Source organism: Trachypithecus francoisi, unplaced genomic scaffold (genome assembly GCF_009764315.1).
Source record: "Trachypithecus francoisi isolate TF-2019V2 unplaced genomic scaffold, Tfra_2.0 Lachesis_group10, whole genome shotgun sequence".
NCBI classification, from domain to species: domain Eukaryota; kingdom Metazoa; phylum Chordata; class Mammalia; order Primates; family Cercopithecidae; genus Trachypithecus; species Trachypithecus francoisi.
Genome location: NW_022681455.1, coordinates 46,337,427 through 46,349,986, shown reverse-complemented (window position 1 = coordinate 46,349,986; position 12,560 = coordinate 46,337,427). Strand labels below are relative to the sequence as shown.

Here is a 12,560-nt window from a genome sequence, read left to right as displayed (position 1 = left end):
AGAGAAAGACAAATTTTCCTCTTTCCAGTCTTTATGAACTGGGACATTCATCTCGTCCTGCCCTTGGACATTGAAGTTCCTGGTTCTCATGCCTTTGTGCCTTTGGATTCCAGGACATACACCAGTCTCCCATCACACCCCTAACCTGGTTCAATTACAACAGAATTGCCTTGTGACAAAGTCACTGGGGGTGAAGGAATATAAAGTCAGCATTTGTATGTATGCCGTCTTTGCCATATGTGTCTCTTACACAGAGAATTGAAGTGATTGTGGAAATATGCCCCGGAAATAACAAGAGAGATCACAGGATGCTACACAGGCAAGAGTAGCAAATTCAGGAATATTGTAAATACCAGGATTCTTCTATACATGTACAGATGGCCCTTGACTTACTTTTTTTTGATTTTATGATGTTACAGAAGTGAAATGCATTCAGAATAAATTATACTTCAAGTACCCATACAAACACTGTTTTTCATTTTCAGTATAGTATTCAACAAATTGCATGAGATATTTGTTACCTTACTACAAAACAGTATTTGAGAGATGATTTTGCCCAACTAATCATTTATATCATAGGCTAATATAAATGTTCTGAGCACATTTAAAGTAGGGTAGGCTAGGTGTATTAAATCCATTTTCCTCTTACGATATTTTCAACTTATGATGGGTTTATCAGGATGTAACCCCACTTTAAGTCAAAAAGCAGCTGTATAGCTGTATATCCTGCTTTTCTCTTCAAATATTTTATCATAGGAATTCCCACATATTATTAAACATTCTTTGTTTTTTGTTTTTTTTTTTTGGTTTTTTTTTTTTTTTTTTGAGATGGAGTCTCACTCTGTCACCCAGGCTGGAGTACAGTGGTGCGATCTTGGCTCACTGCAAGCTCCACCTCCCGAGTTCACGCCATTCTCCTGCCTCAGCCTCCCGAATAGCTGGGACTACAGGCACCCGCCACCATGTCCGGCTAATTTTTTTGTATTTTTTAGTAGAGATGGGGTTTCACCGTGTTAGCCAGGATGGTCTCAATCTCCTGACCTCGTGATCCACCCACCTCAGCCTCCCAAAGTGCTGGGATTACAGGCTTGAGCCACCGCACCCAGCCAAACATTCTTTAAATATGTGGTTTATAATGGCTGAATAATAGCCATCATATAAAAATACCAAATGTTCTTAATCATTTCCTTTTATGAGACACTTAGACTGTTTCCTAGTAGGGAGTATTAGTTTTAAGACTATGATAAATATTGTCATATCAAAATATTTTTGTTCATCTCTGACACGATAAATTTTTTAAAAATGGAATTGCTAGGTTATAATATGTACTATTGAAATTATTTAATTCTAACAACAAACACTATTTCAAAAACTAGATACTAGAAAAAACACAACTGACTCTAGATAATTCTAAAATGTATCTGGCAGAAGCAGACGTGTTAGACAGAAATAGATTAGCCAAAAAAGTTTACAATGCCATGGGGTAGCAGTTAATGTGATTTGCAGAGGAAAAGAAGAGTGTAGGCCATTCTGGTGAGTCAATTAATTGTAAACAGATTTAAAAAGCTTCTGCTGCTTTCAGGTCTATAACCCTATCAAGTCATTTAGACTTTCTAAACCTCAATTTGCTCATTTTGAAAACTGGAGACATTTCCCATGTTCATGCACCAGAATACTTAATATTGTAAACTTGAATGTTCTCCCTAAATTGGTATGTAGATCTGCTGTCATCCCAATCACATGCCAGACCAGCATTTTTATATAAAAAGAATAGAAAAAGGATCATAGAAAAGCTGATTTTAACATTCATATGAAAAGACAAAGGACCTAGAATAGTCAAAACAATTTTGAGAAAGAGCAGTATTGGAGAACTCACACTACCTCACATCAAGACTTACTACAAAGCTTTGTTAATCAGGACAGTGTAGTATTGACAAGAAGATAGACAAACAGATCAATGAGCTAGAATTGAGAGGCCGGAAGTAGATCCATACTTATAAAGTAAATTGTTTATGATAAAGGAACCAAAGCAATTTAAAGCAAAGAAAATACCTTTTAACAAATGGTACTGGAACAATTGGCTATCCATAAAAAAAATTTTTTTAAACTTAGACTCCTGTCTGCACTTACATTCTATTTCACACCACACACAAGAACTAATTTTAAATGGTGGAAAGATCTGTGGATAGGAGTTTGAGAACCTTGAAAGACAGTCTGTAGAAATAAGCATCTGCCCTCAGGCATTAGACTCTAACTTATCCTTAAATGTATCAGGATAACTTAGCCTAGGCTAGGACCTGGCTTTTGGCCCTTCCACTCTATTTATTAAAACATTTAAAGAGAAACCTAAATTAAAAATCAAAAATAATAGTGCAATTTAAAACTACCTCAAAAAATCCAAAAATCTTTAAGATATACCATTTGAAACAAAAGTGTTAAAAGAGATAGAATAAGAATTTTATGTAAACATGATAAATATACTTAAAGAGATGTAACAAGCTATTAGTAATAATAAGAATAAAAAATCATTAAAAATGAAAATATATGAGGTATAATAACTGAAAAACTACACCAAAGATGGGTTAAAGAAAGGACAGAAACAGCTAAAGAATAAATTCGTGAATTAGAAAATCAGACAAAGAGGCAATCTCTCAGCAATCAGAAGAATAAAGAGATAGAAGATATACAAGTAAGCATATTCCTCCCTGTTCCCATTATGTAGTATCAACCCTCTCCTCTCAAGAAAAGCAGGTTACTTACCCCAACATTACTGTAACGCCCTTCTGATCCACTGGCATGAGGAGTCCAAGGTGGCCAGGTGGCAGACCCAGCTTCAAATTCAGTAGAATCCTCACTTCGCTGGTGGAGACATAGCCCTTACTGGGAACGATGTTCTCTAACCTAACAGAGCCTAAGGTTAGAAGATAGGAAGAACAAATTTCACAAATAGGTCACTGGGGATGATCATGTAGGGATCACTTCTATTTCCTTGGTTACCAGACCTGTGTTTTCTAGCCATTAAGGACAGAGCACCATATATCAGTTCTTATTTCAATGCATATACCCCCAAACTGAGGACCATGCTCTAACCTTCAGAATGTGTTCTCGGAGAGGGCCACTTAACTGAGCGTTTAAGTCCACTGCATCATTCAGCTAGTCAGCTGCTTCTGGGTGATGGGATATATGGTGGAACCAGTGAATCCTGTAATCATTGCTCTATATCCTTTGCAGCAAAATTGGTCCCTTATCTGAAGAAATGTTGTGAGATCCCATATTGATAGATCAGGCATGCTGAAGTGTTGATTCATATTTGGTGCAGATGTAACCTCTGGTAAGGACAATGCTGCTATTTTCCTCAACTGAGGGGTTAGCATCAGTCTCTGAGGCTGACATTCAGCACTGGCTAGATAAGCCCTTTGTGAACTGAATCCCATTCTGTTAGGTGTTTGCATACTTCTATTCCTGCCACCATTGAATGCCAACTTGCACTGGTACTGCAATAACCAGGAAGAAAAATATTGGCTGACATCCACAGGTTTACTCATCTTGTCCACCTGATGGTTGAGATCCCCTTCTGCAAAAGAGGCTTGCTGAGCATCACCACAAGACAGACAGATCTGCATACTGGTGCCCACTATCTATAGGGCCCACATATCTCTTTCCCCTGCCTCCTTGTCCTCATTCTTCCCATTCTAGTCCTTTCAGGCCCTGAACAAACTAGCCAAATCATTCATCACTACCTATTTCTACCTAAGGTCACTTTTCCTTCCATACAAAGTGGGCAATCAAGTGTGCTGCTCAAAGCTCTGCCCAAAGCTCTATACAGAGATTTTATACAAGTAATAAAGAAGATTATGGGAGCTAGCCCCAAACCCCTCCCAAGACAGTCCTGTGACCATCATTGTTCCGCTCTAAACTAATACTATTTCTTCAAAGCATTCATTAGTAGTGGAATCTCCTAAAAGAAAAGAGCCCATAGCAGCTTAAGGGAAGTGAAAACAGGGCGAACTGGGAAGGCAGAATGTTATTGAGCATTCAGACATTGAGAGAATAACTCCTCCCCCAAACAAAAATGAGACCTTCATAAAGCATCAATTTAGTGTTTGATTAAATACAAGTTTGTTCCGTTTGTAATGATTTCATGTGCATTTGTGTCATCTCCCTAAGCAGTGTTTCCATCCCTTTGGACTCAGGAAGTATATCTTACGCCTCCCTGTATCCAGCTTTCTCTGTTCCCATCACAGGGCTAGGATCACAGCAGCTACTCACCTTAGTTTTAAATAGTTTGGAATTGACTTCCTCACTTAGGCAGTCCAGGGCTCTCACTCTCAGTTCTGTCACGATTGTGCTGCCTTGACTATTGATGCCCATGCTTCCTCCTATAAACCACCCTTTCAGGTTTTCAAATCCCTACTCGTGAACCTTTCTACCTTTTATTTCAATACTGAGCAGCCATCCTCAACCAAGGTCATTTTAATTTCAAGGTCCATGTCCACCACGGGGGTGCCCGTCTCTGGATGGCAACTCCAGTCTTGTTTGCTTGTCTCTCTCGCACCATTTCTGTTTACTGACTGTTGAAGGAAGAGGCTGCGAGAGCTCCCTATCCCCACATATCCTGATAACAGAAATGAGTTATTCCACTGGCTGGCAAAATACTAAATCTTCCCTTCATGGATCCAAAACTGGGCTTAATTACTCCTCTACTGTGCCCTCCACTGTTCTGATTCCACCATTGAGGACCTCCTGGAGAAATCTGGAATCCCCGACTCTGACATGAAGTTCACAGACTACTTGTCAGTAACCCCCAGGGCATGGTTTCTATGGACCTAAGTTTGTGTCAGTCTGAAGATCAAGCTTGTCCCCAGAATGTCTCTCTCGTGTCCCCCCTTTGGGTCTTACTGAGGTTAATGAACAGTCTAGTTCTGCTATTGACTAGTTGAGTGATCTTCAGTGAGTTAATCTCTCTGGGATTTTCTTTCCTGAGCTGGCATAGGAAAAGACTCATTTGTATTTCACAGGGTTATGATAAGAACTAAGTGATAGAAGGAGTATGTGTTGCTCGGCACAGTGTCTGCTATTTGGTTAATTAATAGTTATTAATTAATTAAATCATAAGCATTGCTATTATAATTAATAAGCATTGTTATTATAATTCTAATAACATTGTTATTTACTCCATTTCATACTATAATACCTTCACCACCCATACAGACCATTTTTCTAGCTTTGCAATTGTCTCTCTGACACCCATCTCTTTTCTACTCTTCCTACTCCTACATACAGTTGCTTAGTGGAGTTGATTTGTTATCATTTTTTTTCAATGAAATTATACTACACACTCTGGCAAGTTTTGAAATGCCCCCCATCTTTTTCCCTTGTCTTGCACACCATCCCCTTCACTATTCACTTTGTGATTAACAAAATATTGCAAACATACTTAGAGCATATGACAATGATGTCACCTCTCTAAATGACCAGAAAGTATACATCCATTCACACTAACATGTCTATTTTTTCTGACTCACAGGGCTGTGTTTTAATGACAGGTTCATAGCCCAAAATTGGGGTAACACCAAAAACACAACCTAATAAGCTATGCCACACAGTGCATTAGGAATAGGCTAACAGATGTTGCCAAGAAGAAACAAGAAGAGAAATGCTCTCTGCCTCTCAATATGCACTAAACAAAAAGCCAAGGTACTTTACATTTTTCAGTAGAAAGGTCATAAGAATGGGTTAGCCTGGGTATGGTATGACAATGTAGTTTCTGCCAAAGGAGATAGTCAAAGAAGCAGTATTAATTTCAATATCAATTACACACTGATATTAAATAAATGCAAAGTGCTAAACTACTGTGCCACCTCGCACCACTTGTGATTCAGAAATTATCTTCATGGCTCTGGTCATGTCATGCCCCTCCTCAAGAACCTTCAACTGCCCCCCACTGCCCACAGGACTGACCCCAAATTCCTCAGTTTTCCTAGGCCCTCCACAAGCACACCTGGGCCCTCTCACCAGGTGCACGTTCTTACAGTCTTCTCTGTTTCATCTACTTCATTGAAATCCCACCATCTTCCAAGGCTCTGACTCAACACCAGACTCTCCATTCCCACCTCTGCAGTGGAACACCCATGTCTTCTTCAGTCAGAGCTAATTTCTCTGTGCCATGCATTTCTATATCACTTTTGTTTGTTCCTCTCTTGTAGAACTTATTCTATTTTTCTCTGATTTCAAATGTTTAGATATGCAGCTTTGGTTAAGCCACCAATTCTCACTGAGCATAGTGCGTGTCCATGAGAAATGAACTCAGTAATGCTGTTGACTGTCTTCAAAATTGGTTTCAAAAACTAGCAAGCACAATACGAGTGTAAAATAGAATCATGACTCAATTTTTACCCTGTGAATAAATGGACGTTTCAGCGATTCCACAGATATTCATTCTCAGTTATATCACTTGGTTTAAACAGGCCAATGAGGCCTTAAAATGGCCAGTTAACCCTGAATCGTATAATTCAAATCGATAAATTTATATCAAATGAATCACATTTCATTTTATGTTAAGCAAATCACAAATAAACCTGCTTTGTTTTTTTAAAACAATAACAGGTTAAAATCCCAGCTACTCGGAAGGCTAAGGCAGGAGAATCGCTTGAACCCAGGAGGCAGAGGTTGCAGTAAGCCAAGATCTCACCACTATACTCCAGCCTGGGCTAACAGAGGGAGACTGCATCTCAAAAATAAAATAACAGGTTAAATCAGCCTCTTATTTTAAAACAGCCCCATCACCATGACTAGCACAGCTAACTCTGGCCGAAGAACCCCAACATGTAACATGTCCCAGCAAGAATAGATTAGTAGATTAGCATAAATCTTTTTACACTGAATGTATTTTCCTACAAAATAGGGTTCTCATTAGAAAGCAGAGAAGTATATAGGCCAGGAGATTGCCCAAGCAAGGTGTGGGAGGATGGAGTCCTTTGTGGAATCAGACAACAGGTAACAACACGTGTGGAGGAGTGAGGATGAAAGTGACTAGAAGAATAGCAAAGCTCTCAAGGATTTTATACATTATATGCATTTGCGAGATGAAAGGCTATTCAAAATTTTACAAAGGTCAAATCAGAGCACCTTCATAAGCCAGGTTCCTCTGTTGCCTATGACTTCGTACTTCCCTACAGTGATCTGCTGCTTAATGATGGGCAAAGAACAGGACTAGCTTTGAGCAAATTATGAGGGATGCCAGCTTGGAGTTTGCTTCCCTTCCTTTTTCTGTTTTCACTTTCCTCTAGAGCTGTCCCCTCTATTTACTAACCTTTAAAAGACAATACCCACCTGCATTCTTCCAAGGGCTTTTCTCCCCAACCAATTATGCAAACTGGAGCAAATCAGACAACCTTAGTCATACACGTGTACATAAATAGCTAATAAATTGTGTATATGACATCGCTCCTAGGAGAAAAGCCTTAAGGCTAAGAGATTAATTTCCAATTATGAAATTGCAACCATCCAGGAATTGGGCAGAGAGAACCCTCCTATGACATTACCCCGCCCCTTCGCTGCCAAGAACGCCTTAAAGGCGTAAAGCAGTTGCTGCCTGGTTGGCTTGTTCATAAAGATTCATACTTACCAAAGAATTCCTTGGTGCAACCTCAAGCTACAAAATTGTTGTGAAGAATATTTACATTTACATCTTAAATGCAAATACCTAGAGTGGAAACATGTATTTTTGATCTGGATGGAGGACAATATTTTTAGGTCCTCCCCTGCTGCTAGTAAATTTACAGAATTACAATACCCATAAGGAGCCAATACTTTTTTAAATAGTGATGTTAAACTGAGTATGTTCAGGCACCTAAGGGGTGTTATGTGCTTTACAAAGAACTGAGAATGTGGTTTTAACAAAATGTTTTCACCCCGGACACCACAAACACATGTGCAGTTTCGTATTTGGCTCCTGAGACTATGTCTTACAAAATAGGCCTCAAACCAAATACCAAAAGACGACTGTCTCTCCTGCTGTATTACTTCATCCTGCACTGAGTTAGTTATTCAACAAATGACATTCAGTTATAGCCTAGAACATATTTGTAGTAGAGACAGGGTTTCACCATGTTGGCCAGGCTGGTCTCGAACTCCTGACCTTGTATTCTGCAAAATATAAAACTTAGCCTGGTGTGGTGGCGCCTGTCTGTAATCCCAGCTACTCGGGAAGCCGAGGCAGGAGAATTGCTTGAATCAAGAGGCGGAGGTTGCAGTGACCCAAGATCACACCACTGCACTCCAGCCTGGGTGGTGACAGAGCAAGACTCTAGCTTGAAAAAAGAAAGAAAGAAAAGAAAAAGAAAATAATAGTTTTGCCTTGTTTTGGTATTGCTTCATCGTTTCCTGACTTCATTCGTGAGGCAAAAGGAATGACAGCCAGCAGAGCAGGCCTCGTGGAGCTCCTGCACTTGCAAGCGCTCACATCCTGCAGGAAGAACTGGTATGCACCTATACACACAGGAAAAGGCCACTGAGAGTCAAACACCCACTAGCACTAATTCGTGAACTTTGGTGAGGTGTGAGGTATTATCGCAGGGTAGGGTTTTTTTATTGTTGCTGCTGTTTACTGAGGTATAATTTCCACACAATAAAATTAAACATTTTTAGGCACATAGTTCTCTGAATTTTGACAAACTTAGTGATGTGAGTACAAAAGTAATCAAAATTCTACCACAAAAAAAAATTATTTGTGCCCCTTTCTAGCCAATCCCCTCCCCTCACCCCCAGTTCCTTGGCAACTGCTGATCTGGTTTCTATTTCCATTGTTTTTCCCTTTCTAGAATATTATATAAACGGAATCATACAGTGTATGACCATTTGTGTCTGGCTTCGTTCACCTAGAAAAATGCTTTTGAGATTCATCCATGTTGTTGCATGCATCAGTTCTGTATTCCTTCTTATTGCCAAACAGTATCCATTTACAGACACACTACAATTTGTTTATTCACTAGTTGAGGGACATTGGTTTCTAGCTTTTCATGATTATGAATAAAGGTGCTGTAAAAACTTGTTGATAGGTTTTTCAGTGGACATCTGTCTTTGTTTCTCTTAGATAAATACCCAGGAGTGAGATTGCTGGGTTGTATGTTATGTGTAAATTTAACTTTATAAGAAACTTCAAAACTGACTTCCATAGTGGAAGTCTATTCCCACCAGTAGTGTATGATAGTCCAGCAATGTATTATAGCTCTGAATCCTTGTCAGTATCAGATGTTGTCAGTTACCTTGATTTGAGCCATTTTATTAGTAATCCATGAACTTTCGATCTAGGCTGGGCCATAAAATTAAACTTTCTGCTAGCTATGTGTACTTGGTTGAATAAGTGTCCTTCCAAAATACACATTGACCTGGAACCTCAGAATGTGATCTTATTTGGAAGTAGGATCTTTGCATATGTAATTAAATTTAGATGAAGGCATACTGGGTTGAAGAGGGCCTTAATCCCAATGACTGGTGTCCTTATAAGTAGGCCACATGACACAGGGACACACAGAGGACAGCATCCCGTGACAGTAGAGGCAGAGATTGGAGCTATGCTGCAGCAAGCCAAGGAATACCAGAATCCCCAGCAGCCGTTAGGGCCAAGCAAGGATTCTTCCTCAGAGTCTCGGAGAGAGCGTGGCCCTGAATACATCTTGATTTCAGACTTCCGGCCTCCAGAGCTATGTGAGACTACATTTCTGTTTGTTGTAAGTCACCCAGTTTGTGATAATTTGTTAGGGCAGTCCTAGAACTAAAACAGTATGAATACAATTTACAGAATACAACAATACAAATAGGTTTATATTTGACTCATATGAAGCTTTCTGAGGATAAAAGCAGGATAATTATTTGCATAAAATTCATTCTAATTAGTTCAAGCATATTACTGGAAGCCTAATTTACTAATATGCATACAAATTCTTGGGCTAAGTTTTTGGCTATTCTATAATTCAACATTTCACTCATCGGACTGAACTTCTGCTAATGAGCCGAGATTAGTGAAGACCTCTGTTTATCGTGAATTAAGAGCAGTGCAGAAGCAGAATCCCAGTGGTTCCTATCTGTGGCCATTGAATATGTGAGACCCACATTTTGCAGAACGTTCTACAAAGAATTGGGAGGTGAACTTTCTTTTAGTTTAGTCATTTGTGGTATAATGTACTGGAATGCACCTTTAAAGATTTTTAATTGTAAAATGATGTGTTTATCTTCCTTACCATGATGTCTAGTTCTGAAAAACAAGACTTCTGTGGTAGAGCCAGTTTTGGTTGTTTCACAAAGAACAGATCACATTTCAGTTTTAGCACATAGCTTTTCTAGCCCCTGATGAAGAAAATTATACAGCTCTCAACCCCTATTAGACTTCCTTGGGCAGGCAGAGGGATATCCCTCCCCAACCGACCCCAAAACCTTTGAAAGAAAGAAGTTGGTTCTTCTGTTACACTATTATTCAATTATAAATCTACTAATTCAATAACAGAGAATAAAAGAATAGTTACAGTCAATAGCAGGTTGTGGTTTCTGCTGCTAAAACTTTCTGAAAACCTATTGCAAATAGACACTGAGGCAACAGTAACACAGGAGGGCAGGTGCAGATGTGGGAGCAGGAATCCCATATTTTTACATTCATTCCTCTATACTATGTAAAGCAGACTTTCTCCCCATGAACAACATAAGGTAATAACAAGCCTACCAGGTGAACATTAGATGTCATTATATGGACTTCTGGGAGGAGTCTGGCACTCACTGAGCCTCTTATGAGCACTTTTCTGTGTTGTGTACTGTGGTTACCAGCTGTACCATGCCTATTTCACAGGAATAGCTGGTGAATACAATCATGACTTCCATAAAATTTGCAGAGCAAAGCAGGCTGTCATCCAAACAGAGTCCAAAAGTGTTCAGTGATCCGAACAAAAGTCCGGCCGATTTTCACCACTCCTGCTCTCTGATAAGCATTCATTGTCCTTTGAGTGTTTTGGGAGAGCACAGAGTTGACCTATTTTGGGGGACAAGGACTTACAAAGATTGGACCACTCTGTTCCAAGTTTGGGCAATTTCAAAGGACAGGGCTTTGGGGAATTGGAACAACTTGTTCAACTTCATTGTCTTTGGGTCTCACTAAACATAGAAACCAGCCTCCCTCTTAATCCCCATCCCACGTGTTGAAAACCATAAACTCAAGTTACCACGAATAAAAGGCCATGGAAGAGTGCCCAGATGCCCTTCGGGATGGGATGACCCAGTTAGGAGGTAGCAATGTTTGGGGTTGAGATTGTCCCTCTATTAGAAGCAGACAGAGAAAAAGCTATGACCAAAATGTTTGCATGGTTTAATTAAATATCAACAGAAATCTCTATTCACTTTAAAGCTCCAGCGCACCAGACAATGGATCCAGGCAGGAGCCAAAACCACCGTTGCAGATATGCTCCCAGTTTCACCAGCTAATTAGATGTTAAACTTACATTGTAACAATCAACATGATATTATTGCCTACTGCAGATAGAACTAGAATTGTAATTAGGTCAGAATTCTAGCTGGGATTGTGTAGGTGGACAAATTATTTCAGGATAGTTTGATATCACTGCTATAATTTATGGTAAAGACAGTTGGGATCATACTGGCAAACTAAGTACCTGCCTGCACTACCTCAGGCCTAAAAATGCCATTGATTACCCCCAAAAAACTAAGAAAATAATCCACTACAGTACGGAAAAAGACAAAATAGGGGCACTAACACACCAGAAGCACTGAAGGCTTTCTGAAAGAGTAATCAGGTCTGATGTTTGTAGTTTTAATGTTTAATGTTTATTTTGCAAACAAAGGTAGAAACAGAGTCTGCAGCTCAGATGCCACCACCAGAGAGGGTAGCTGTTCAGCCTCTCTCCTGTGTAAATTAACCTAATCCTGAACCTGACTTGGGTTAATTCGCACAATTTCAGGTACCATGCTAGGTATACCACAGATATACCTCAGGGACCTCAATTGCAAAAACCTGGACCACAAACGTTGGGGCTGCAGAGTTGACTAGGTTAATAAATTCTTTCTGAGGTAAAGCAGGTAACACCCACCAATAAAAAGAATGAAACTTCATTGTCCCATTGGCATCCTCTGGTGTGCAGGTGTTCCTCAGAGTAAAATCCATGGTGTGCCCCATCGCCGATTCCTGACAAGGCGGGAGGCGGGGGCCGGGGGGCGGGGGGACAGAAAAATACCTGAGATAAGAAATCAGAGAACACAAGTCTCTTTTAAACAAAAAACAGTGAATGTTAGAGTACACCCACCATTGGGGTAGCACGTAATAATCTCTCAGCATCACTGACTCCAGCACAGCTGGTCCCCTGAAAGAGACACGTTGCAGGAAGGTTTTGTGTGTGACCAAGCAATTGGCCACTCCACGCCTTCAGCCTCCCAGCTGGGTCCTGGGCCCCACGGGTCCCCTCCCCCTCCATCCTCCAAACCCAGGCAGCGCCCGCCCCTGCCCCCGCTGATTGACAGGCCGTGCAGCTACTCCTGGGAGCCCGGCTTTCGTGGGCAAC

General features: G+C 40.2%; 1 long non-coding RNA gene across 1 annotated transcript in view; it reads right to left on the bottom strand.

Annotated features, from left to right (window-relative positions):
* Nucleotides 1–12,451, bottom strand: part of LOC117087310 — a 41,049-nt gene extending 28,598 nt beyond the window's left edge. The window contains exons 1-2 of the long non-coding RNA XR_004438754.1: nucleotides 12,093–12,451; nucleotides 2,761–2,911 (exon numbers count right to left, since the gene is read on the bottom strand). This is a non-coding gene — a long non-coding RNA (uncharacterized LOC117087310). The remainder of the gene's footprint in view (nucleotides 1–2,760; nucleotides 2,912–12,092) is intronic.
* Between the last annotated feature and the right edge of the window lie 109 nt (nucleotides 12,452–12,560).